The following is a 26,248-nucleotide window of genomic DNA, read 5'->3' as shown; positions in this document are numbered from 1 at the left end:
ATATATCACCTAAAGGTAGGCTTTTAAAAGCAGGATACAATAGTGTAAATTGAGAAAAAATTCCTAGTATTTTGAGTGCTAGGAATGAGCAACACTTTCAAGGTGAATTACCTGTTCACCCAGTTAAACGAATATAGTTGAAACAAAAAGTAGCTTCATTTTAAAATGAAAAATTGGAACCAACTAACACTGCATAGACAATATAATTCCATACACAGATCATACACTTAAAAACCGATGTTTAAATCAAGGGAATCTTTAGGAAATGCACTTCTGCAAACTATAACACATTTTCAACAGAAAAAAAAAAAAAAAAGAAACATAAGCAATTAAGCCCAGCATTTGTTCCTGTCTTTACGAACATTTTTAACAATTAACATGCACCTTGAACTTGTCAAATCCAATCTTATTTTGTTTTAATATGGTGTTTTCTCATCATTTCTTCTTTGTTTATTAACAAGAGTTTTTAATATTTATAAAATCAAAGCTCTTTAGTTTTCTTTAGTTTACTGCTGTGCAGATGAATAATTTGATTTACTCAAAAAAGGACAAGAAGACACATTCAGGAGAGTTCTCTGTTTTATAACTCTTCCAAGAAAGGTAGAGGGATTTATTTTTTCTAAAACATTTTTTCCCTGTGCTTGATAGTCTCTATTTTAAAACAGTATGAATGAAACAGGTCAATTTCAATTGCAAAAGTATTTAGTATAGTTTTCAATTTGGATGTCTTAAAAAAAAAAGTGTCCTCCCCAAAAAGAAGAAGGAATTCTAGACTCTGATAGAATAGACAGCACTTATCTTATTATCCACTCTATTACTTTAATATGGGCAAGACCATTAGAGTGGACCATGGGGATAAGAGGGAAGCTGGGGCCTCGTCTCAGGGGAGACCGAACAGCTGAGGTCGGTCTCTTTATTACTTTCTTATTATTAATGCAACACAGAAGCTGCTAATGGGAGAAAGCCTTTTAGTGTTAGCAAGATTAGCAACTTCCAGTCTCAAACTTCCCATTACTCAGGAAAGATAGGAACACAATGGCAAGGAGCTTAATGAACAGTGATAGCCACTTAGAGGCAGCCCCATTTCCTTCAGCAGTTGAGATCTTTGGTAAGGGAGGGACTGGAGGTCATCCAGAGATAAATTTTGCTGTCTCAGCAGGACTAATAATAATATTTCTACCAGAAGTCACGTTACATGGCAAAATGAACATGTTTGGAAATTCTCCGATAAGGAGAAGTAAATTCAAAAGAATCAGTAGCAATCCCCCATCAATAAGTATTGTGTGAATAAAGTGCCTTTCTATGAAGTCATACACAAAGAAAAATAAAATAAAAACTTTCCATATTACTGGAAGCATAGGTTTGCGCCTTTGTATAATAGTAAACAAACAACCAACTAACTCAGTGCACAACTTTCACTTAACTTTATATACAGTGGTTCTTAAATAGGGTCTGGTTCAGAGGCTTTATTGGATTTTGTTTGTTAATTTGTTGTTGTTGTTTTAAATAAATATGCCGTGAGATATCCTTGGAGGTACTGAATTAGGCTTAGTTTGGGTCTTGAGTATGCCTATTCTGAAACCAGACTATCTCTGAGGAAGAATCTCTGCCCTAAACAATACCAAGAAGCGTTCATCTGTTCAGAGAATCCTACTCAGGCATTGTCTAGCACAGGGCTTCCGACACTTTAAAGGGCACAGGAAGCACTGGAGGTTTAGTTAAAATGCAGATTCTGATTCATTAGGTGTGAGGTATGGTCTCAGATTCTGCATTTCTTACAAGTCCCAGATGTTGCTGCTGTTGGTCCACAGACCACATTTTGAATAGAAAGAATAGCACTGTGTTTTTCAAACCACAATTCACAACCTTTTAGTGGGTAGGGAAGTTAACGCATCATGACTTGCATTTCTGCAAACATGAGACAAACTACACTAGTCTAGTAAATACCAGACTGCATCTTGTTTAGCAAGTACATGTTTTATTTTACAACACTGCTTTGGTTATTCATATGTACTTACATGCAGGGCTGAAATATAAATTGCAATTCTTACTAAAGGTCACAGTCACAAAAGTTTGAAAACCACTTATTTAGTTCATGTTACACTCTCAGTAAATGTGTGTTAAATTGGACTGTTACTTCTTTCTCTTCTTTCTATATTACCAGTAATGGGAAAGATCAGTGCTTAATTTGCATTCATACACTGTTTAGGAATAAAATTCATTTATCTTAAAGTATTATCCTAGCCATGCATTTGCATTTGAAGCTCTTTATTTTGAGTTGTGAAGATAATTATTTCCCATTATTTTAGAGAAACTTAGGTTTTGGCAAGTGATTGAGAGAAATTTAAGGGGTGAAGGCAGCGGAGCTACTGAAAGCACATTACCCCTGATATTCTTCCCTGCCATTACAATGTATTTAATTGTTTTAGGGAGGTTTGGAATTGGAGGGATTATAAGAAATGATTGAGTTATTTCTCTCTCAAATCTCTCTGCCCTGGTGATCTTCTGGAGATTGAATTCCATCACCACCCTGTTCTTCTTGCTGGTCCTACATGATGATGTGCCTGCTGAGCCCAGCTCTCACCATCATGCTTCCTATGACTCCTATAATATTCTTAACTTGTTATATCATTTCTGAAAACAGTGGACTATAACATTTGAACACATAGATAAGCATTGTAATTGATTTTGTTAAAAATTCAATTAAAATTGACATTCAGAAATAAAGTCATCCTTCCATTTGCTGGTTCCCCGTTCACAAATGCAGCCAATCTTGAATCAAAATATTCAGAAAAAAAAAACAAAACAATCTTTTTCTTTCTTTTTTTTTTTATTTTATCTTTCTTCCTCTCTTTCTTAAAAAAAAGCAGAAATAAAAAAATATTTAAAAAATAGTATATCAGTTTTTTACACAGCATTTCTGTTGTATTATGTATTCCAAGTAATCAAGAGACGATTTAAATTATATGTGAGGATATGCGTAGGTTATATGCAAATGTTACACCCTTTATATCATCAGGGGCTTGAGCATCCACAGATTTTGGTATCCTGCAGGGAGGGCAGGTCCTGGACCCAATCCCCTGAGGAGACTGAGGGAATGACCATACACAGACCTTAAGGGTACCTGATATGGTTTGGATGTTTGTCCCTCTACAAATCTCATGTTGAGATGTAATCCTCAGTGTTAGAGGTATGGATTGGTAGTAAGTGTTTGTGTCATGGGGGTGAATCCCTTATGAATGGCTTAGGGCCATACCCTTGGTGATGAGCGAGTTCTCACTCAGTTCACATGAGATCTGCTTAAGTGTCTGGTGGGATCTGCTTGTTTAAGAGTTTGGAAATTCTCTGTTCTCTCTCTTGCTCCCCATCTCGCCACATGACATGCCTGCTTGTACTCTGCATTTTGCCATGAGTAAAAACTCTCTGAGACCTCACTGGAAGCAGATACTGGCACCATGCTTCTCATACCAGCCTGCAGAATCATGAACCAAAAAATAAACTTTTTTTCCTTATAAATTATCCAACCTTAGGTATTCCTTTAGAGCAATGCAAATGAACTAACTCAGTAGCCTTTAATTAGTGCTGAGGAGTGCATATCGAGACACACAGAACTCCCAAAAAGTTCCCTGGTTCCCTTTCCCGGGCATTGCCCTACCATTACCCTGTCTACATATGGGCAGATCTTTATCATCACAGATTAGTTTTAACTATTCTAGAACATCACATCAGTGGAATAACTCAATATGTAATTTTTGTGTCAAGTTTCTTTCACTCAAAATGATAACTTTTGAAATTAATTCAAATAGTTGCATGTATCAATAGTTTGTATCTTTTTATTGCTTAGTATTCCATTGAATGATACACTGCAGCTTATTTATCCATTCTCCCACTGAAGGATATCTGGGTTGTTTCCAGTTATTAACTGAAAATTATAATTGGGTATTTATGAATAAAGCTGCGGTACAAATTCTTATAAAAGACTTTTATGTGCACGTATGTTTTTATTTCTCTTGAATAAATAACTAGCAGCAGGATTACTGAATCTTAAGGCAAAAAGTATTGTTGTTGGTTTTTAAATTCTCCACCTGCAGGAATGTGTAATATCTTTTGGGTACAAATCTCTTGTCAGATATATGTGTTGCAATAGTTTTCTGTCTGTTCTGTTGACAGTGCTAACCTTGCATTCCTGAGAAAAGTCAAACTTGATCTTGGTATATTAGCTTTTTAATATATTGCTGGATTTCCTTTGCTAATATTTTTGTTGAGCATTTTTGTATCTATTTTCATGAGATAGAATGACTGTAATTTTCTTTTCTTGTGTTTTCAATGCCTGCCCTTCATGAAATGAGCTGAAAAGTGTTCCCACATCTGCTATTTTATGAAAGTTTGTGTCAGATTAGTATTATTTTTTCTTCATATGTTATAACTCACTAGTGAAACATCTAGTCCTGGAGTGGGTTTTTTTTTTTTTTTTTTTTTTAAGTTGTCCAATTACAAATTTGATTTCTTTATACAAGGCTATTTCATTTTTCTATTATATTGATTTCTGTTCTTATTTTTACTATATCCTTGTGCTACATACATAGGATTTAATTTATTATTTTTCTAGTTTCTTGAGATGGAAGTAGAAATGCCTGACTTTATGCCTTTTTTATTTTCTCACATGGGAGTTAAAATGTATAAATTGCCTTCTAAAGATTGCTTTAGCTGCATACCACAAATATTGATATGTCGTGTTTTTATGCATTTCTGTTCAAAACATATATTATAACATCCTTTGAGATTTCTTCTCAGACTCATGAATTATTTAGTAGTGGGTTTTTAACTTCCAAATATTTGGGAGTTTTCAAAGGTATATTATTTTTATTAGTCTTTATTAAATTTAATAATTTAATTTATCATTTTAAGAGAACACATTGTTTAATTTAAATACTTTGAAATGCATTGTACCTTGTTTTATGGCCCAGGATATGGTCTGTCTTCTTGAGTATTCCATGTGCACGTTAGAAGTTGTAGCTTGCTTTAGTGTGGACTAATTTTCTATTAATGTTAGTTAGCTTACATTGATGGTGAGTATGGTTCAAATCATCCCTAACTATACTGATTTTTATTTGTTTTATTATTAAGAAAATAGTGTTACAATCAATATATTAATGACAGTAAATTTGTGCCTTGTTTTGTCACTTTTTGTCTCGTACGTGGGAGCTCTGATATTTGGTGCATAAATTTTTAGTAGTCTTATGTCTTTTTGAATATGTGATTCTTTTGTCATTATGAAATGCCCCATCAAAATATCTTCCAGCACTATTCAGCTTGAAGTCTACTTTATTTTGATATTCCTATGCCTCACCAGCATTTTTTTAGTTATTGTTTCCATCATTTTACTTCCAATCTCTTTGTTGCCTTACGTTTAAAGTGTGTTTCTTGTAAACAACATACAATTTGGTCTAACTTTTAAAAAAACCTAGTCTGCATTTAATCAGGGTGTTTAGTCCTTTTACTTCAATTATTGATGTCTTTAGTTTTAAGCTCACTACTTGGTGTTTGATTCATATTTGACCAACCTTCTTGTATTTCTCTGTTTCCAATTCTGTCTTTTTTTGTATGTAAAAAGTATTCTTACATATATTTACTTTATCTCTAATAAATGTTTGGCAGGGAGGTAGTGTTTCTTTGTTATTATGGTGGTTGTTTTAAGGGTTACAACATACATCTTTAAATTGTTCTAATCTGTTACTTCATGAAAAATGTACTAACTTTATGACAATATATTTCTAATTATCATATTCCAGTCTGCATTCTCATTGCCATATATTTTATTTCTACATATGTGATAAAACTCATGTCCTTTTTAAAAATTACTTTTACTTTATACAGCCATTCTACTCTTTTGTGTTAATTTCCAACGCAAAAAGCTAGAGTTTTCTATGCTAATGAAGACCCCTGCCAATTACTGCTAAATGATTAGACTTCTGTTCTGTATTTGCCCTAACTTTTTAAGACTCATCTATAGCACCACATTCTCTATGAAAAACACTTTTGGCATATGATGCAGAGTAGATTGCATCATTTTCCCCCATTATCTTTTCTCCCTTTCTGATAAAAGGATTTATTGTTTCTTGCCATAGCTGTATGACTTGCAGTTCCCTGATATCACCATTCGTTTTCTGACATGCTTTTGCCATTGAAATATGAGTGGAATTGAGAGAGTTCTTAATAGAAGCTACTAAAAAGCTATCATGTGAATTTCTACTTTCTTGCTCTTTCCTTATGCACAAAAAAGACACACTCCAAAATGTGGCTGTTTCTCCAACCAGTTCCAAAAGGAAAAGATACATAGAGCACAGCCACAGTTGACTTCAGTTATCAAAGCAAGAAATAATGCCATCAGTTTTGTAAGCCTCCGAGATTTTGAGGTCATCTGTAATTGTAGCTTACCCTAGTGAAAGCTGACTAATAAAATATGGATTAATGTTCTTGAGAAATTCTAAGAAAACAAATATTTTTACATCATTTCCCACAGCTCAGATTTTGGTTGCTTTACTTATCTATACAAATCAAGATCTCCTTTTAATTTCCTCCAAGTCTGCCTTCAAATTTTTTATTTTCTTTTTTTGTCAGTACATATTTGATAATAGTTAAGGTATGCTTCTTCTATTATATTTTGATTTTCTTCCAATGTAACACTACCTTTCCTAGTTTATGCATGGTTCCAATTCTCTCTTCCACGTAGCTCTAGTACATCTGTCTCACCAACGTGTAAGATGTCCCATTTAAATTAAGCATAGCATAACATTAAAAATAGTATAAATGTGTATAAATAGAAGCATTCACATACATCAAGTGTGAAATAAAGTAGGCGGTCCCTGAAACTATCGAGTTATGTTAACAAAAAAATGAGATTTCTAGATTTTAAATATGACACAGAAATACTGGTTCTACACTCAAGCTGAGAACTTTTACACAGATTTTATGCAGATATTAATCTGATTATTTCAAACTATAGAATGCATTTTTTTTCTCCGGTTTTAGAGTCGATATCAATCTGGTGGTTGGTGTTTTTTCTTAAATAGGTAGGATAACCAAGTAGTTCTTGATAGGTTTAATTTTTTTTTTTTTTTTACTTTTTTACATAGGTAAAGAAATGAGTGATAGCATTTAATATATCTGTTGTGCTAAAATGGCTATCAAGTTATGAACAGAAATTTTTTAAAATAAATTATAAACATTACTATCTCATTATCACCAAAAATCTGAACTGTGAGCTTACATTCCAATAAAGGACATATTTGACTAGAAAATAAAATTTTAAATAAAACCTCTCCATTCTGTTCTTTAATTTGTACAACTTGCCTCTTTTGCATCTTGTGTGAGTTCTCCCTCCATATGCTTCCCCCACATGTGAGTAAGTTGTATTTAAATGATGGAAGCTGTTGACAGTTCCTAGAGGCCCAGACAATTCTAAGCTGTTGCTTTTGAGCTGTAGTCATATTTTCTTTAAGATTTTCTAAATTTTCCCTAGAAACGCTAATATGACTTTAAAGAACAATAAGAGCAAGAAAACACTTTCCTTTTTTCATATATGAGTCATATGAATAATAGTTATACTGTTACATTATATTATTAAAATCAAGAAGTAGCATTTTGGTTTGTTATCTATAAAACTAAGACAAATTAATACTGTATATGTATCAATGCCATAATGCAGTAACATGTGTTCAGATTTTAGGGAGGAAATCCATTATCTTTGTATCTTTTTGATTAAAAAATACATCACCATTAATCATTTTTAATTTTAAATTAATTTTAATGGTAAAAACTAAAGGAAGTCTGAAATTACACTTAAAAATAATGGTTTACAATTCTAAAGTCCACTTGAAAAGCCCAAGAACCAAGCTTATAATTAAACAAATGTAATTTCATATTAAAGACTTCAAAAGAAGAGATCATTACAGAAAATTTAATTTTTCATAATTAAGCTAGTTTGCTAGAGCTTGACAAAGCTTCTTTAGAAATCACATATAATTTATCTTTTGCATATTAAAGAAAAATAATTTAAGAGATTAATACAAAGTTACTATGTTGAGGCACGATTCTATTATCATTTAAGCCTGTCTGAGTTACAACTGAAGATACTCAGTTTATTTTAAAAAGAAGAGAGAGATTAATGAAGTCAGGAAGGAAGAAAAAAAGGAAGGAAGGAAGGCAGACAGTCTGATATCATGCATAGCAAAATTCATTTAGAGCAGGTTACTATGCCAGACTTCATGAAAATATGTCATATCAACAATATGGTATTATAATTAAATATAGCTTTGTTATTCCCAGGATAATTTATTTGAATCATTTTATGCATATTCATATAAATGGTTTTTAATTTTTTCCTTATTTAATTCCTGAAAGATGAGAAATTTATTTTTATTAGTCAATTATAAACATTTGCTTGGGCTACTGTAGGGCAAATTCCAGTTAGAGGAGATTGAGGAAAGCCTGGGAAGTTACTAAGTGGGAACTGTAAATGTAGCCAATACTTCTGTACAGATTTTCTGTTGAGAGGAACAGAGAATGCCACATTACTTGGATAAGAATGTAGGATCGAGAGAGATTTTATGGAAGTGTAGTGTTGAGGTATCATTATTGTATGCTAAGAGGAATCATAGAGCAGAGAGGGACAAAGTTAGATGGGAAGGAAAGGGGATAATGACAGGGGCAAACTAGGGATTGGGTTTAGACACAGGTGTAGTGGTTGGTCTTAGAAGCAGGACCCTGTCTTCTGGAGAAAGAGGGATGGCAGAGTATGTGGGTACATATGTGGAGAGGTGGTGCCATTGACAAGGCAAGAAGAAGTTGATCTCTAGTTATATTCGTTGTCCCTCTTGTATTTACATTTAAGGAGGTCATCAGTTGAGGTGATGTGACAAGGAAAAAGAAGATGTGAAATACTGCAGGAAAATTACTGTGAATAAAGGAAGACCAAAGACTTCCTAAGGCTTTCTTACATCAATTTGTTGCTTGCCAACTTTGTACTTAATTCTCCTAATTAGTAAGCCTCTAATGAATAAAGATGTATCTTTATTAACTTACACTTCTGTATGTCTTTAGCACATGGCATTTGGTTTTGATAACTTCAAGGTATTTTGTGATAGAGCAAGTTTCATTTGAATAATCAAATAAAGATTTAATTGCTAAATGAGTTAACTTTAACCTACTAAATACTTGTTTTGGTAGAGGGACTTCACAATCTGTTAATAACGTATTCCAGGTTTATGTCCTAAATATTTTCCCATTCTGTCACCACTGTTGTAGTAGAGATCTTTATCATACTTTGCCTCAATTTTAAGATGAACTTCTAACTAGCTGATATCTGTACTTACAAATCTGCCTTTCTTAAACATATCTCCCATGTATGTTACTGAAATGAAAATCTGATCATGACACTTAAAACTGAAAATGACATTAAGTAACCTAAATGCACTTACTACTTCACAAAATTCTCCTAATGCTAAAAGAAGTAGATTTGGGTTGTCCAAATTCTTTCTTGAGGCTCAGAAGTTTTACCTGTAAAATGAGATGGCTGCCCTACTCAGCTCACAGGCTGTGGTGCAGATTAAATAGCAGGACGTGTGACTTTGCTTTGCACCCTCTAAATTGCTCTGCCACTCTGAGGCATTACCATTAGGAAAGTGTTAAAGGTGAGGGAAAGTCATTCTCTTACTCCAAGTAAAATGGTTCTTTGAAGGAAGTCCATGGCTGAGCATCTGTGAATTTTTGACCTTATAATGATGCTGAAGTAGAAATCTTTGTATGAACAGGGAAATAAGAAACACGAAACAACATAAGAAAAACAGATAAAAATATTGTGGAGCCTGTAAAAAAAGTCTTTCACTGAAACATAAGAATTTGCTTTCTTATATTGAGGAGGAAAAGGATTGAGGGAGGAGCAAGTAAGAGAGAAGTTCCTGGTAGGTATCTTCAGATATTGCCCAGAGCTCCAGTCTCTCTGTTTTAGTGCACTAGACCCTGGATAAAATAAAGCACTAAAATGATAGTTTCTCTCTTTTCTTTTTGATGAAGACAAAAATAAAATAAGGGCTTTATCGTTTCCTTTTAGTTCTTGCCTACTATGGGCATTCGTTTTCACTGTAAGCCTGAAACACTATCCATCTAAGTCTAACTTTCCAAGTCCAGGTAAAACTTAAAGATGAAATTTTAAAAGATCAGGCTTGTTCAAATATATCTTATTTGATATAAATAGACCAAGGAAATAAAAGAGTAGCAAAAATAAATAAGCCAATTTTAAGAGGTCAATGTGTTTTATAAAATTGGTAGTTATGGCAATAATTTTTTGAAATGCCTGTAATATTTTCCACCCTAGTTTTGTTACTTAAGGCCCAACCCCTGTATTTTTTTCCCTTTGGGCTCTGTGGTACATGTTTACATCCTGCCTCTTGCAGGACTGTTGCATAGGTACATACATGCCATGGTGGTTTGCTGTCTCCATCCTTCCCTTCCCCCCAACCCCCATCATTTCTCCCCGGTGTTATCCCTCCCCATCCTCCCCGCCTCCGCTGTCCCTCCCTGCCCCTCCCCTCCACCCCACCTACCCCAGTGAGTGTTGTTCCCTTCCCTGTGCCCAAGTGTTCTCATTGCTGGTCACCTGCCTCTGAGTAAAAACATGCGGTGTTTGGTTTTCTGTTCCTGTGTCAGTTTACTGAGAATGATAATCTAAACATTAGAAAGTGTGGCAGAAACAGAATTCATTGTCTGTAATTAGTTTCAGTCTTTTGCTATATCTAGCTACATACCTTCCTTGACCCCCAATTTGACTCATATTGAGAGACTTTATTTCATATCTACAATTTCTCTTCTGCTATTGGCTCTAGGTGGTAGAGTTGGTGACTGCTGTGATTCCCTCTTCCAGCTTACAAATGCCCCTCAAACTCTGGTTTCAAATCCATAATTTATAGCCTACCCCCAAGAACCCCTGAAGACCTCTGTAGTGATGCTCCATCTTGGAATCTGCTTCACTAGCAGCCAATTTAGGAGGTCCCAATACCTTAAGTTTGATTCCCATCCAGTCAAAGTGCTTTCACATACATTATTTTAAATCAGCATATAAGAAAAATAAGAAGAAAAATGTATCCTCAAACAGTTAAGAATAGGAAGGTTGGATTTATTTGATTTCAGGTGTAAAAGAAGACATGGCCATCTTGCACAAAGTGAAAAAAAAAAAAAAGAAAACACAAAAGAAAACCCACAAAATGCTCTAAGAAAGCTGAAGAGCTGGAATAGGTTAGAAACTGACTTTGAACTAATCAATACGTCTGCTTATGAAACCATTAGCTCAGTCTGAAACTGTAAAGTGAAAATAATAAATATTTGTGGGAAAAAATCTAATTTTAAGAAAAAATTGCATGCGTTTTAGAGAAAATTTTACTGGCAGCAGATTACCAAGGTTACCCAGAGATTAATGGAAAGAGATACATTTTTAAAAATTAACAATGTTCTATTTAGAACTTCGTAATGATGCTAATTTTTTAAACTTTAGTTTTCTAAATTCAAACTACTTTCATACCTAGCTGCATAAAGATTCATGGACCTTCTATTTTTAAACACTTTATACCTTAATTGTATTATAATTGGAAATAAATCAATTTTCCTGTTTTTTCTAGATATAGAAAAATATATATATACCTTCAAGTTTTGGAGAAAATTGCTTTTGGCCTAAACTAAGAAGATATAGGTTTAACCAGCACTATTATTACTTTTGTTTAATACTTGTTTTAAAAACTACAATATTGAAGGACATAGAAGCTAAAATTTTCAGGTACAAACTATGATTTAGATTTGTGAACAAATAAAGGCACATTTGTAACAATAATAAACCCAAGAAGCATTTTAAATGTCAAAGCATCTGTCTTACTATAACATGGTAAGTTATACTGATGGAATGAATGACAAAATTTTTGAAACTCATGTTTTGTAGAGCTTCACTGTTGTTCATATAATTTAAGATTATAACCTTAGTTTAGAAGCCAATGAAGTATTTCTAATAACTATGAAATATAGATTAACAAACAATTTTGAATGCCTTTTTAAAAATATAATTCTGATTAAGATACAAGCCTGTTTAGTTCAAAGGCTTTAAGGATGAAAATTCATAGTCCTTATCATTGTTTTCAAAGTCTTTCATGAATTGCCCCACCCTACCTTCATCTCTAGACCCTCCTCCTGCCTCTGTGGCTAATTCAGACTCTAACTTCAAGATTCAGCTACAGCATCACACCATTCAGGAAAGATGTCCTCCGTTTCCTCCCCTTTCCTCCCCTTTCCTCCACCCTTGTGTTGGGCTCTTAATTTGTGCCCCCACAAGTACTTAGTAATGATCACGTTCTAGAACTTGAGTTATTTTTATGATTCTTTCATTATTTAACCTTGAATTCTTCAAGGTTATGTCACATGTTTAATTTGCTTTTATATCCATCTTAGCATGGGGCTTGAGAGATAAGAACTAGTAGTCAGAGTGAGAAATTTCAGAATTTGAGATCTTTAAATCATAGCAGTTCTAGTTAATAACAAGATATAACCATATTCCCAGATGTTTAAACTGAAGTTGAGGAGTCTGAAGACTATGGGGCCAATGTTGAGAAGGAAGATCAAATAGACCCTTTGGTAGTTATTAAAGCTGTGCACTAAATGTCCAGGCATAAGGCAAGTTTGCATTTCCTATGTGCCCTGTCGTTGACTGGGTCACATTATTTATTCTGACTAATGAGTTGTTGAGTGGAGAGTGACACAGGTCGCTTCAGGGTAGAGCATGTAATTGCAGGTTGCAGACCCTGAAGAGCACTCTTTTCCTACTGTGAGAGTGCTTTGAACAAGTAAGTGAGGAGGCCAAATTAGGAGGCTGTGCAGCTGAGAGATACTATAAAGTGTCAAATGTGCCGTATAATTTGAAAAGAGAACTGATGAGATTTACTGATGTACTGGGGACAGGTCAATGCTGAATATAGCTGCTCTCTGTCCGGGTCCTTTGGTGACTACAATATGCAGAGCCAGCTGCCCCACCTAGCATCTTGCTCAGCCAATCGCAGTGCACAAGCAGTGAGAGCGAGAAGTGATCCTTGGTTCTCTTAAGCCACTAAATTTTGAGGGATGTTCTACTACTGCCTAACTTTATATAACCTAGCATTACTTGAATATTTTACAAGATGAGGCTAAGAGGCATGGATGCAATCTGCTTATTCTCACATGTAGGATGAGGTCTATATTACAGATCTTATATTTTCTTAGAAACCTGAAATGTGTCAGTTTCACCAGTGACTCTCAAGTACCCAGCTACCTGATTGGTTATCCTAAAAAAGTGTACTATCATCTCTCAGTGTCTGAGAGGGATTAGTTCCAGGAACCCCTGTGGACACCAGGATCCACAAATGCTCTATTCCCTAATATAAAATTGTGTTGCATTTGCATATTACCTATGCACATCCTCCCATCTACTTTAAATCATCTCTAGGTTACTTGTAATACTACAATGTAAATGCTATGTAAATAATCCTTACACTGTATTTAGGGAATGATGGCAAGAAAACCAAATCTGTACATGTTCAGTACAGACACAACCATCAACTTTTTTCCAAATATTTTGATCCTTAGTTAGTTGAATTCATGGATATGGACCCAATAATATGAAGGCCCGACTAAATATGAAAATGAGTCATGTGCTGAGTCACTGAGAAAAATGATAGTGATATGGAATTCAGCAGTTTATAACTAAAGTATGGGGAAAAGTATGGGGCATAAGCAAATAGCATGAACTTCAAATGATAAGCTGTTTATTGGGTGGTAAAGCTGGATTGAATTGAAGGTGGTTTGAAAATGCAGTATGAAGCTGGGAATATATAGTCTCCTAGCCTTATATGAGAGATGTGAGTAGAAGCAGCTAAGGATTGAAGGGTGTTGCTCTCTAGTAAAGGAGAAGATAGGGGGAAATTGTTGGAACATTTAGAACAATTTAACCTTACTTTTTCTATAGAGCTAATATTGATAATAACTATAAAAAAAACAGTGCAAAAATATACCTAAGTTCTTGTATCCTTAAATGGGCCTAATTTTACTTTCACAGAGCATACAGGAATTATTTTCTAATAATCACTGGTATGTTAAAAGCTATATTCACATGCATAGTTTTAAAAACTTAGAGCATTTTGATACAAAGATCAGACTGTGGCTGATTCAGGGTATCCCCAAAAGGAAAAAAACAAACATTTTTTTCCTATCTCAAAACACATTCTGTTTCCTGACCAAATTCATACCCACACAACATCCTGTACGGTTGCTTTCATTTTTCCTCAATGCTGCTTAGATTTCTTCATGCATATTTGTATTTTTAGATTAGATGAAATGAATAGAAGTTTTTTCCCTTGAAAAATATGTAGTGTGATTCAAAGAAAATGTTAATGAAATGAAATACTTAAAACTTTGTGAAATACTGATATGTAGCAAAGAATTTTGTCTCTGTACTCAAATGCTTTTCTTTGTGTATCTGAAGCACCGTTCTTATGGGATTATGTAGATGTATAAACCCTGGTATTGACAGCATTTTTAAATGGGAGAGAAGGGAGAGGAAAAGAGATTTAGTATATTTAGTAGTACATGAAGACTAATCATGTATTTACTGCATCATATTCACTTTTCAGGAAAACCACCTCCATATAGGAATACCTTCCACTAGCACAATACAAGTACTCCAGATGAAGAGGACTCCACCTGAGATGCTAAATTCCGTGTCAGAAGCATGGGCTATCTTGCATGACAAATCTCATTCCTCCTCTGCTCCCACACTGCCTGACAAGCAGTTCAAAGAGAATGGTTGTTAACCACATTCCTTTGCCTATAAAGTGTTTCTAAATGAAACATGTATCTTGCATTACTCTTAAGAGAGTCAGATGGTTGAGATAGTGATTTGTTTGTGTATAGACAGGTTTGTGCAAAGAAATGAAAAAAATATTCAGGTGAGATATTTCTAAATGGGGAAGATGTGTTTTAATGACAGCGCCTATTTTATATCAGCTATACCTGGCAGAGTCCCAGGGCAAGGTGAGTATACTATAAGCAATGAAGTCTCCTTAGTGAAAACTGCTATATGCCGAGAGGAATCTGTGGGTGGGATAAGATATAACAGCCAAGGGTGTCGCTGTATGGTATATGTTTTTAAAAGCAGGTTTCACATCAGTTTTAATGCAACTGGGAATGATTTCAACTTTTTTTTTTTTTTAAAGCAAGTTACTTGTATTTAACTCCTATTTAAAAACTCAAGAATATATATCATCAGCAGCCCAACATTAGATTATAAATAAAATCCAGCCTCAGAACTTCAGGAAAATTAAGAAGCCAGTTGCATTCTTGATGCATAGAAATGTACACTTCCAAACCTACTAGTTTGTTTAGTGCATCTGTTAAATGATACAATATCCATATATATGATTACTCCAGAGATCAAATTAGAAACATTCCTCATTTGTTGGTTTGTCTCTGAGGAAAATACGGAAAAACAAATGCTAATCAAAAGATTAATTGACTTCTCAATGTATAATACATTAACCATTTCTTCAACAATTAAGAAACAAAAATAAAATAAAATAAGGTGTTATCTAATATATTCTTGGTAAATATTATACAGTTTTAAGATCTTTGTCAGAATGAATTTGATTTAAGTCTGTGAATCTTTTCTGAATATTTCTACAGCCATCTAGATAGAAATATCCTACATAAAAATGTTCTTTATTCCAGAATAGATGAAACTCCCAGTGGTAAAAGAAGATTTAGGTATCTCTCAAGGTTTCTTATCACAGAGCAACATAACTCTCTGATGGTTCACTGCCTGGGAAGGTTGTCCGAGATCACTTATCAAATAAATCAAATAGTCAGCTGACTAAAAGAGTGGGTACCTATAGGACCTTTATTTTCTGACCTCAAATCTTTCTTCTAAGAAGCCAGTAGGGAAATTAATATGTCACTTGGTGTGGTTTATTTAAACCTGAGTATCAACCTGCCTTAAGTTGCTGCTATTAGTTCTGAGGTTTGACTCACTTTTGTAATAATTATATTTAGTTTTAACATTTTAAATTATAAATTACAAAACCTCATATGTGAAAAACAGGTGGTGATGAGAAGGTGAAGTATGCAGTGAATTTTGTCTCCACATTTCTAAGAGGACTCTTATTGCAAGCATTAGAAATCCAGTTTCTCAGTTGCACTAGCTACATTTCAACTGGTCAGTAGCAACATGTAGCTAGTGGTTACTGTGAACATGTTCATTAACACAGAAAGTGTTATTAGATAGTGCTGTTCTAACAAGCATATAACTCAAATACAGTATACAATAACATCCATGAATCAAACTTCCAAATTCAGGGGTTTTGTTTTAATGCCTTTCAGTCTTTCAAAATAAGAGAGAGCATGATAGTCATTTTAATCTTCCCATGAGGTGGAGAGAATATCTTACTATGATCATATACGTGTGGTGTGTCTATGTAGTATTTTGCATATATTGTCTCTTGGCTAATAAGCAAACACAATGGAAAATTTTAATTAATAAAAATATACTCTTATTTTGTTTCAAGGGCTCAGACAAAGCTGTCTTCAAATTTATTCTCTAAACATCTTAATGACAAGCATCAATATTACTGTGGCTTGAAGTTCAACAGATTAGAATAATCGAACTAGGCACAGAAGGATGAATCTCACCATAATATAATCTCGCTATATGTAATCTCCCTTTTGTTCCCCTATCCAAGCTCTGGCTTCTATATTTGCAATTATATTTATTGTTTGGATTAGCATGTATATCTCAACCACTGAGATTAATTATTATGCCCAGAGTACAGTATTATCATATGCATACTGTGTATATCCTTGCAAAAGTGCTTTCTTTTCATGGGGGCCTCATTCTTCCAGGTATAACTTTCGCTATGTGAGTTTAAACCAAGACAACATGGGACCCTTGAGCAGCATATTACTTGTAATAGGACAGACTTCAGTTTCGGTGACTAAAGGTTTCCTACAAAAGAATTACCTTCCCAGCTGACATCAACAGGTCTCATTACTAGCAGTTTGAGGAATGAGATTAAAGCAAAATGAAGACATATAAAGATTTAATTATGTTTACATCTAGAAGCAATGATAAGCCGGGAATCCGCCATTACCTTGATGTTTTAGAGATAAATGGATATCAAATAGAAGCCTTCAGCCTCTGCAGCTGTCACTAACATATTTCACCCTAATTGCAAAGTATTTATTTTAAATATTAGGAAGCACACTGAGGAAGCTAACTTCAGTGGAGAAAAAGAGATTTTCCATTTCTAACTTTTTCAGGTTAATACAAATAGTGTGGGAGATACTAAGGATGACATTCTTTCCTACTGTTGACTTTGTATTCTGTACATGAGGAAGGAAGAGAAAAAAGATCAAAGAACGGAAGAAAAGAAAAAAGGAAGAAAGGAAACAAGGAAGCAAAGAAGAAAAGAAGTAAAAGTGTAAGGAACTACCCTCTCTCTGTGGGTAAAATCTGTTTTACTTTGCTCTTTATATTAGCACCCACACATTACTCGGCACAGAGAAGGTACTTAGGGAGTATTTACTGAATAAGAAAAGATAAAATTACTAATTTTTGTCTAAGTCTTTTTTTAAAACTATTTACAGGCATATGTTTATAGTTATAAACTTTCTTTATTCAAATATGTATTACTGTCCTCTCCTTTCTTTCTATTTCTCCCCATTCTCTTTTTTCCTTTCCTGATATTAACAGAGGCTTTAGATTGATCAATTAAATTCCCAATATTTGGGAGTGTGCACCACAAAAATATATTCTCTAAATGTTTATTTACTTAAAAATAGAATACTACAAGAGAATTGAAGTAAAACTAGTTATAATTTTTAATTCAATGATATAAACCAAACTCTCTAGCTTCTTCATGTAATCCAGCAACACCTACTAAACACATAACTGGTAGAATGGTGAGAAAAGAGTGAGCTAAATAAAGTCCCTGTCACTATGGATATTACAGTACTGTTAGAAAATATTTAAAAGCATGTTTGAATGCTTTAAGGCTGTGTACTGCACTCTTCCTATTAAAAAAAAAAAACCAGCAAGTTCATTTATCTCATTCCTTTAATTTACTCCCTTCCCCACCCACTACTACCACCACTTTATTGGTAAGTGATGGGGAGGCTGAAATTGAAGGAAGCAATTTTGTATTAGCGGATGTTGATATTGTGGAACTCAGGCTCTAGGGTGGGGTGTCCCACCACAGGTGGTGAAGTGGCATGTGTGTGATCTGAGAGCAGCCAGTGAGCCAAACAGTCTGCACAGGAAGTGCTTAGGTGTGTAATTAAGGTGGGAGTGAAGATCAAGCTCAGGGCTCATCTTCTGACCACATACTACCTCCTACAATTCTCCAAATGGGACAATCCGAGCTTCCGTTTGACCCTTTTCCTACTCTTAGCATTTCATTTTCTTTTTCAGAGAAATCAGTCATCAGAAAATGATATCTAAATAGTAATGTGCCACTGTGCTGATGAGTAGGGTTACAAGGCTTGAGACAGATAGATATATGGGAGTAAGGCAGCTAGATGGCAGATCAAAGGCATTTCCTGACCAGAAGGTGAAAAATAGCTGTTGAGAGTTTTCGCAAATGCACTTAAGAATCTAGAGGAGCTTCTCAGGCATTTATTACAAGCTAATTCAAACCCTTAAGGTTATGGAAGATTTTGTGAAAAGCACTTCTTAACTGACCAACTGTCAATTAGCAAAGGAGAAAATGCCTCAAGTATTCCATTATGATGATGATCAAATAAACGGCCTTTGATTACTATAATAATGGTAGTATAATGTATTTTAAAAATCTCTGGTTTTGGATATGAAAAGAATTCACAACTTGTGATCATCCATAAAATCTACTGTGGAAAACTGCAAGTGCAATTGCCCAATGATGCCAATTTATTTTTTCTTCCTCGAACTTTTCAGGTGATCTATTATAATGAGAAACAATAATCATTAAGGTTTGATCATGCTAATCTAATTTTCTGGATGGCTTATTAACCTTCCAAGGGTGTCTTTCTTCTACATCTTGATCATTAAATCAGATAATAATGAGGCCAGGAATGAGGAATGTCAATTATATAATAATGTCTGAATGGATACAGAAGGTATCATGGATATTTAAATTTATGTTTTCAAGTTTGTCTACATGTATGCGTATATACATGAATATACGGGTTCACAAACACTTGTACATATACATTTTTATATGTATGTATATATTTATATATGTTTATATATATAAGCACAACTTTCTGATTTCTTATAAGAAAGAGACATAACAAAACTATGTCTTAAAACATTATTTAAATATTTTTTTCTAAACTAAATCTGGCTCTTTGCACCCCCCATGTGTGTGAACTCTAGAAAATAAACAGACTCTAGCAAGCACTAGAGTCTGCCTTAAACACTGCACATTCATTTAAATTGTACTACAGTCTTTTAGAAAAAGCAATAATTTTCAAATATGACCAATTATAAACACTTAAGAAAAGGAAAGAATAGTTATTCCAAAGGATTGTTCATTAATAGAAAGTCAATGGCATAATTAAAAATTGATGGGTTCTGGGTCACAGAGATCTGAGTATAACACCAGGTTAAGTCTGTACTGGCCACATGTCTTTGGATAATCACTGAAACTCTGAGCCTTAGTTCCATCATCTGTAACATGGGATGACAGTACTGATTGCAGGAATATTCTGAGATTAGATATAACGTATAGAAAGATCTTGACATATGTCAAAAAATGGTAGACCTTCAAAAAATAGTAGAAATTATTATTTATCTCTCTGAATTGGGAGCTATTTCTTCACTGAATTGATTTCTTGGATCCAGACAAAAATATTTATATTCAAACCCAGTCTCTTGTATTCCTTTTCCTCAGAATTAATTCCAGTTTTTAAATCTGGATAGCAATAGAGAGCAAGAATTTTTACTGTGAGTGTCAGAGATACACTGCAGAGATGCCTTTAATGTGAATCAGGAAAATTCATCACTTAACCTTGCTGATTCTCCATATTACAGTTTATTTGTGGGGAATTCAGGTAAAGGACCTTCATTAGCTCTTTCTTAATTTTTCGGCTAAGTCTCAATACAAATGAAAAACTATATTCCATGTAGTGTCCATTTATAAATTTTAAAACATCACAAATTTGACAAAAAATTCTACTCTCTAATCAACTATATCAGTACTGGTCTGAAAAAGGAAAAAAAAAAACAAAAACTATAAATGTTTCTTAAATTTAAGACCAGGTATGACACTCACTGCTCTGATACAGCCCTCTTGTAGATAGGTTTAGTAAGACCCAACCGATGATTAAATCCATATTTCTTTGTATTCTATCCCTACTAATGGTATATATATGCATACTGTGCCAACGGCTGGTGTCCCCTGGACCCATTCTTCCTTTTTCATATAATATGTCAGCCTTGGAGGCGTTCATCCCAGATCTCACATTAAGAAAATAGCTTGCCATTTAGTTGTCAGATAGGCAGTTGGCTGAGCGCCTCTGTTAAGGCCTTCAGGATTTACTTCAGCTTCTAAGCCCAGGCCACATTCTTCTTGGGCAGTCACAGCCAACAACTGAGCATGGTGAAGGCCTTAGGATCAGGCCATTTTTGCCCAACATGAGACTTCTACTAAGTAATACTTGCTCTGCAGGTGTACACTAAACTTCACCAGATTTACATTGTGGTCTCAGGTTTGCTCTGCTCAATCCTGCCTCCTTTCCTCTTTCTTTTCATAGATTTCAGATCTGCATCACAGTTGGAGGGCTTTTGTAGCCTAATTTTGCTTCTTCTCCATTTTATCTTTCACTCACCAAATACATTTTTTTTTGCACAATTACATTTGTCTTAATGACTATTTCTCAGAGGACCCAACTGAATTAAATAATATAAAAAACCTGGATCTCTGAGTGATCATGTGGAGCAAAGCTGTTCATCTGTCCTGAAGGCCTAGATGGTCATTGTGAGGGAGAAATAAACATTATATTTTAGCTATGGTAGTACTATGTATTGTTGTTAGAGCATTAGACTCTAGTAAAGAGTAATGTAATAAAAATGTATGAAAAATCTAATAAAAATGTACAAATAAAGATTAAAAGTTTAAATGATTTTTCCTTACTCTCCAAATTTTATATTCCTCAGTTATTTCTTTATCTAAGTTTTGATCACCTTTCTAAAAATAAATTCTTGATTTGCTTCCTGGCTTAAGATCTAAAACATTCCTCATTTTTTACTAGTTTTTAAATGACCCAAAGCATGTGTATTGCTTGGTATGTATGTATCATATTGTGTAAATACTGCCCAGGAAGATAGAAAAATTTTTAAGTTTGAGTACCATGATACATGATAAGTATAAAGATTACTAGATTCCTTAATCCAAAGGAGTTTAACATTATTTTTAGAATTGGCCTTTTCTGTAACCAAAAGTATGTAATGGTGGTGATAGAATTGAGGTTAGGGGAAAATACAATTTTATAAATGGTTAAATGATGATGGCATGGTCCATAGAGTAATTTACTATCAATATAAATTAAGGCATATTATTATACAGCAACTAGACCACATTCTAACAAAATAATTTACTATCACATAGGCTTACTACAGTTAGTCATTCAGGAACTTATGCGGCCCACATTTCTTGGACACTGATATGGTTAGGCTTTGTGTCCCCACTCAAATTGCATCTTAAATTGTAATACCCATAATCTCCCACTTGTTAAGGGAGAGACCGGGTGGAGGAAACTGAATCATAGAGGTGGTTCCCCCCATGCTATTCTCTTGAGAGTGAGTGAATTCTCAAGAGATCTGATGGTTTTGCAAGGGCCTCTTCCTGCTTTGCTAAACACTTCTCCTTCCTCCTGTCTTGTGAAGAAGGTGGCTTGCTTCCGCTTTGTCTTCTGCTATGACTGTAAGTTTCCTGAGGCCTCCCCAGCTATGCTGAACTGTGAGTCAATTAAACCTCTTTCCTTCATAAATTACTCAGTCTTGGGCAGTTCTTTATAGCAGTATGAAATTGGACTAACAGAGACACCTTTGTGAGGCTTGCATTGAGGTAGAGAAAGTAAGGCAATTTGATATTTCCAGAGACATGGCAACTGCACAAATTTGACACATATAAACTTAAATGACCAGTTTGATGTCTCACAATTTCCTTGTTTGACTACAATAAAGATTTGAACCGTACAGAGTAATCTCTTTTCCAAACCCCAAACGTGCTATTTAGGCTACTATTTTATACATCCAAAAGCTTATATTATTTCCAAATTTTCATCTTCTGCTTCTCATTATGTATAATGCTTTGCAAAACATTTGATCAAAATGCTTGATCAAATTACATTATATGTAATTCTGTGTGATATTTAAAGGCAAATTGTAAAAGATAACTATCCTTTATAGTTTTGTGGTTGCTGAACAAAGTATCTTTTAAAATTAGCATTTATTGCAATAATATTTACAAAGATGGTATAGAAATGTTATAAGAATGGTAATTTTTTGTTATGACAGACAGTGATGAATGAAAGAAAGAACATCTTGTAATAGGCATTTTCAGATGCAATGCAAGGACCTATCGAAAGCACACATAAATAACTGAAAAAGCAAAGTGATATGCTTTGTTTTACTAGTAGCAGCTTGCTGCATAGCTTATTGGTTTACCACAAATCTGCAGAAAATGCAGTGTGCTTTGTAATTTAGTCTTGAAGCTTTCTCTAAAAAATTTGTTTGTGAAGAACCTTGTCTACTTTAATACTAAGCATGAAAATGCAGGGCATAAACATTTGTTTCATTCTTAAGTAGTTTGAGGTTTTGTCTCATTAGCAAATTTCACTACAAAGAGGCGCAAGCTGGAAGTAATTTATTTCCAGCATTATTAATTCTAATTTAAGAAAGATCAAACAATCAGCTTGATGACGTGCCAATTTTTAAAATTCACATACCTGAAATTTAATTTCTACAGAATTAATTGTGCTAAAAGATCATGCTTTTCTTTCCATAGAATCAGGGAATAATAACTGTTATTTTAAAAAATGCAAGGTGTTGAGGGATGATGCCAAACAGATCTCAGTGACAGAAAACTCCTAGCTTTTTAGTCAATTTAGTTACGATTTTCTGTTTGCCTACCATATGGGCATATTACATGGAAAAATATAATGGAGGAAATAGTCTCCAAGATAATCTTTGAAATTACACTTTTAAATACATAAAAATCAATGATGAGGTACCATAATTATTAAACTATTTCCCTTGTTTTTAAAGTTGCTTTTTTGTGGCCATTACAGTTAATTCTGCCACAAACCTCATTATAAATAGGTTTAAAAGATTTTTTTTGAAACATTTGCTTAGGAGTGAGTTTTTAAAATCAAGGAATGTGAAAATCTTTTATCCTTACTTCTTACTGTTGTTCCCTTACCCGTGGCACACACTTCTAGCTTAGTCTAGTGCTCCTTCCTGCTAAGACCACATGTGGCTTTAGGATTCTTATCAGCACAGAGCCCCGAACAGCACTGGAGTTAAACAGAAAGTCAGTTAGCATGCTAAATATTACCTACTTGCCATCTTACACCTATGATTTTCTAAAACAATCATTCTATTTTCAATGCTGCCAAAAACAAATGAATATAGAGACATATTGCAACTTTGCTAACATTTTATCACTTTTCATCATTTTAAAACTTTTAAATCACGTTTATCATAATGCTATTGTATTTGTTTTTTGGACTATGCATGGGGTAAACATCCTTCTATATGTATGTTTGTTAACTATGTTTACTCTGGAATGGACTTTTATTAAAACTTCTTTGTTTATTTATTTACTGGGATTCTATAGAGAAATGACATTCCTTGAGAGTTAGATTTGGATTCTCTTTACACCACTTGGCATTTATTTTGGTGCATTTTCCCAAACTGTTATTCCTAAAAATTAATTTTCTAGCACTTGAGTAACATGGTTTATTTTCAACCATAAAATATGTTTTTAATTACAAAAAAAATGGAAGAGAGTAAAAGATGTCAAAGTGGTAAATAAAACATTTTATTTTGTCTGTTAATTTTCCTGCATTTGGAATGTGTCAACATTAATAAGATATTTAGAGAGTTGATTTTTTTTTCTGAACATGGTCTTTTGATCACCTCTGCATTGTTCTGTGATGTTGCTGAAGTTCTTGTCACCTAAAACATTTTCTTTAGGGATACATAATACTGTGATATTATGTGCTGAATCCCTATATTTATACATGTGAATAATAAATATTAACATTTTTAGGCCCTTAGGTAAAAAATTACAAAATTCCAACTGAGGGGTAGAAAGGAAGGCAAAATTGGTAGTAGGTAGTGTCCAGGGAGGAGTAGAGGAGTGACTGACAAATGTGGCACTGTCTGTGTTCTTCTGTACCCAGTTGTTAAAATCACTGCCACCTTCCGAGTCTGTCCCCAGTTCTCTTCACTAGGTGACCTGAAGGTTGGGGCAATTATCTAAACTCAGTGTGTCAAGGGGCAATTCTCCTTGTCATATGTGGTTTCAGGAGAGTATACAGGCCAAAGCTCCAAGATTTCCTGTTTATGTAGAAAACAGCAATATGGACAGCAAGTCTATTGGGACTTACTGGAAGAGGAATGCAGATGTTGATCAAGAAAAATGTCCTTTTCTGGCATTCTGCAATTATAAATACTTGATGAAGTGAACTGAATTGAACTTCTCCCTCTGCTATATTAATTTGGCATGCATATGGAGAAAAGTTATTTCAAAGTCAAGTAGTAGAAAAAAACCCTCTACATAGCGGTTACCATATGTAGTATTTAGACAGCTCATCAGCTTTCAAAACGCATGTGGTAGTACTTTACAATCAACACCTACCTCCCAAATCTAGTATATTCATCGTTTCTTGAAGGCCCTAATTGTATTTTCAAATTCCAGACTTTGTTTACTCTTTATTCACATATGAAATGTCTGTCTCCAATTCTAAACTCGTACTATCTATTTTGACTTAAGGTTCAACTCAAGCAGTTAGAGTTAAATGGTGTCGCAGGTAAAAGAGGGCTTAGAAAGGGGAACTGAAATTCAGTTCCTTTTCTTCAATAGGTGCTGGTTCCAGGAGTTTCAAAAATGCTTTTGTTATTACCACCACTAAAGCCACTGTTACCATTGATGGGAAAGCTAGTTGTGTATGTTTTCTAATTTAATACTATGGGGTAGGTATTATCATCCCTACTTAAACTTGCAGAGTAAGTCCTGTTCAACATCACACAGCTCAATGTGTTAGAGATGGGATTTGCAAACAGGTCCATCAGAACCCTAAAGTCAGGCTCTTCCGCTGTCCGTCACCAACTTCTGTGCTTCTGCTCTGATTTGGAAGGTTGATTTTGTGCTGTAACATGCATTTCTCATCAAAACATTCTGCAATATTTACTGTGTGCCACTTACTTGACGTTTCCTTCTCTGTATCACACATATACATATATGCTTGTATTATATATTTATCCTTATATCAGTATATGCATTCTCTGTTCCACAGCCAAATTATAACTTCCTTGAGAGGGGAAATGATATTTTCCAAATAGTGCCAATTCTGCTACTTGGCACATACGGGCGCTTAATAAGTGACTTTGGTTGAAGATAATTGTTAACCTGAGCAACCATGTGAAAAAAGGCAAGTATTCTTTTTATGTCTAAAAAAGAAGAATGGATCCAAAGCAGAAGGACTCTTACGAAGAGAAGGAAAAGATAAAAACACATTTTAAAATTTCTCCACTTTTATTTTCACCTTTCTACCTCTTCACTTTAATTTCAAATATGCTTACGTGTTGAGTTTTATTTCTTGTTATATTACCTTATACTTGGAGCTGCACATAAGTGGTTGCTCTATTATTATTTTAATTCATTATTTAAACACAAAATGAGACACCACCAAAAAAGGCAATTGATGCTTATGGATTTTATGATGACAGAAAGCATATTAAAATGTGTGAGTGGGTGTCTAGCACAGGTTGATTTTTTTTTTCAGTTAGTTTTCTATTAACATTTTATCCAGAGGGGATTCATTAGGTTTCTGCCACTGGATTACAGGCACTTTTTAGTTTCCTTGTTTTATCTGCTGTTAAAAAATGCAATTGCATCTGTTCTTAACCTTAATATTGCTTGTTTTT

The 26,248-nt window shown here is 34.1% G+C and overlaps 1 protein-coding gene across 1 annotated transcript in view; it reads right to left on the bottom strand.

The window, feature by feature from the left end:
• TMEFF2 (transmembrane protein with EGF like and two follistatin like domains 2) overlaps window positions 1-26,248 on the bottom strand; it is a 248,660-nt gene that overhangs the window by 112,543 nt on the left and 109,869 nt on the right. The window lies entirely within an intron of this gene.

This window comes from Sapajus apella, unplaced genomic scaffold (assembly GCF_009761245.1).
Source record: "Sapajus apella isolate SASKATOON/1434 unplaced genomic scaffold, GSC_monkey_1.0 scaffold28, whole genome shotgun sequence".
Lineage (NCBI taxonomy): Eukaryota > Metazoa > Chordata > Mammalia > Primates > Cebidae > Sapajus > Sapajus apella.
This window is presented reverse-complemented; position numbering and strand designations above follow the sequence as displayed.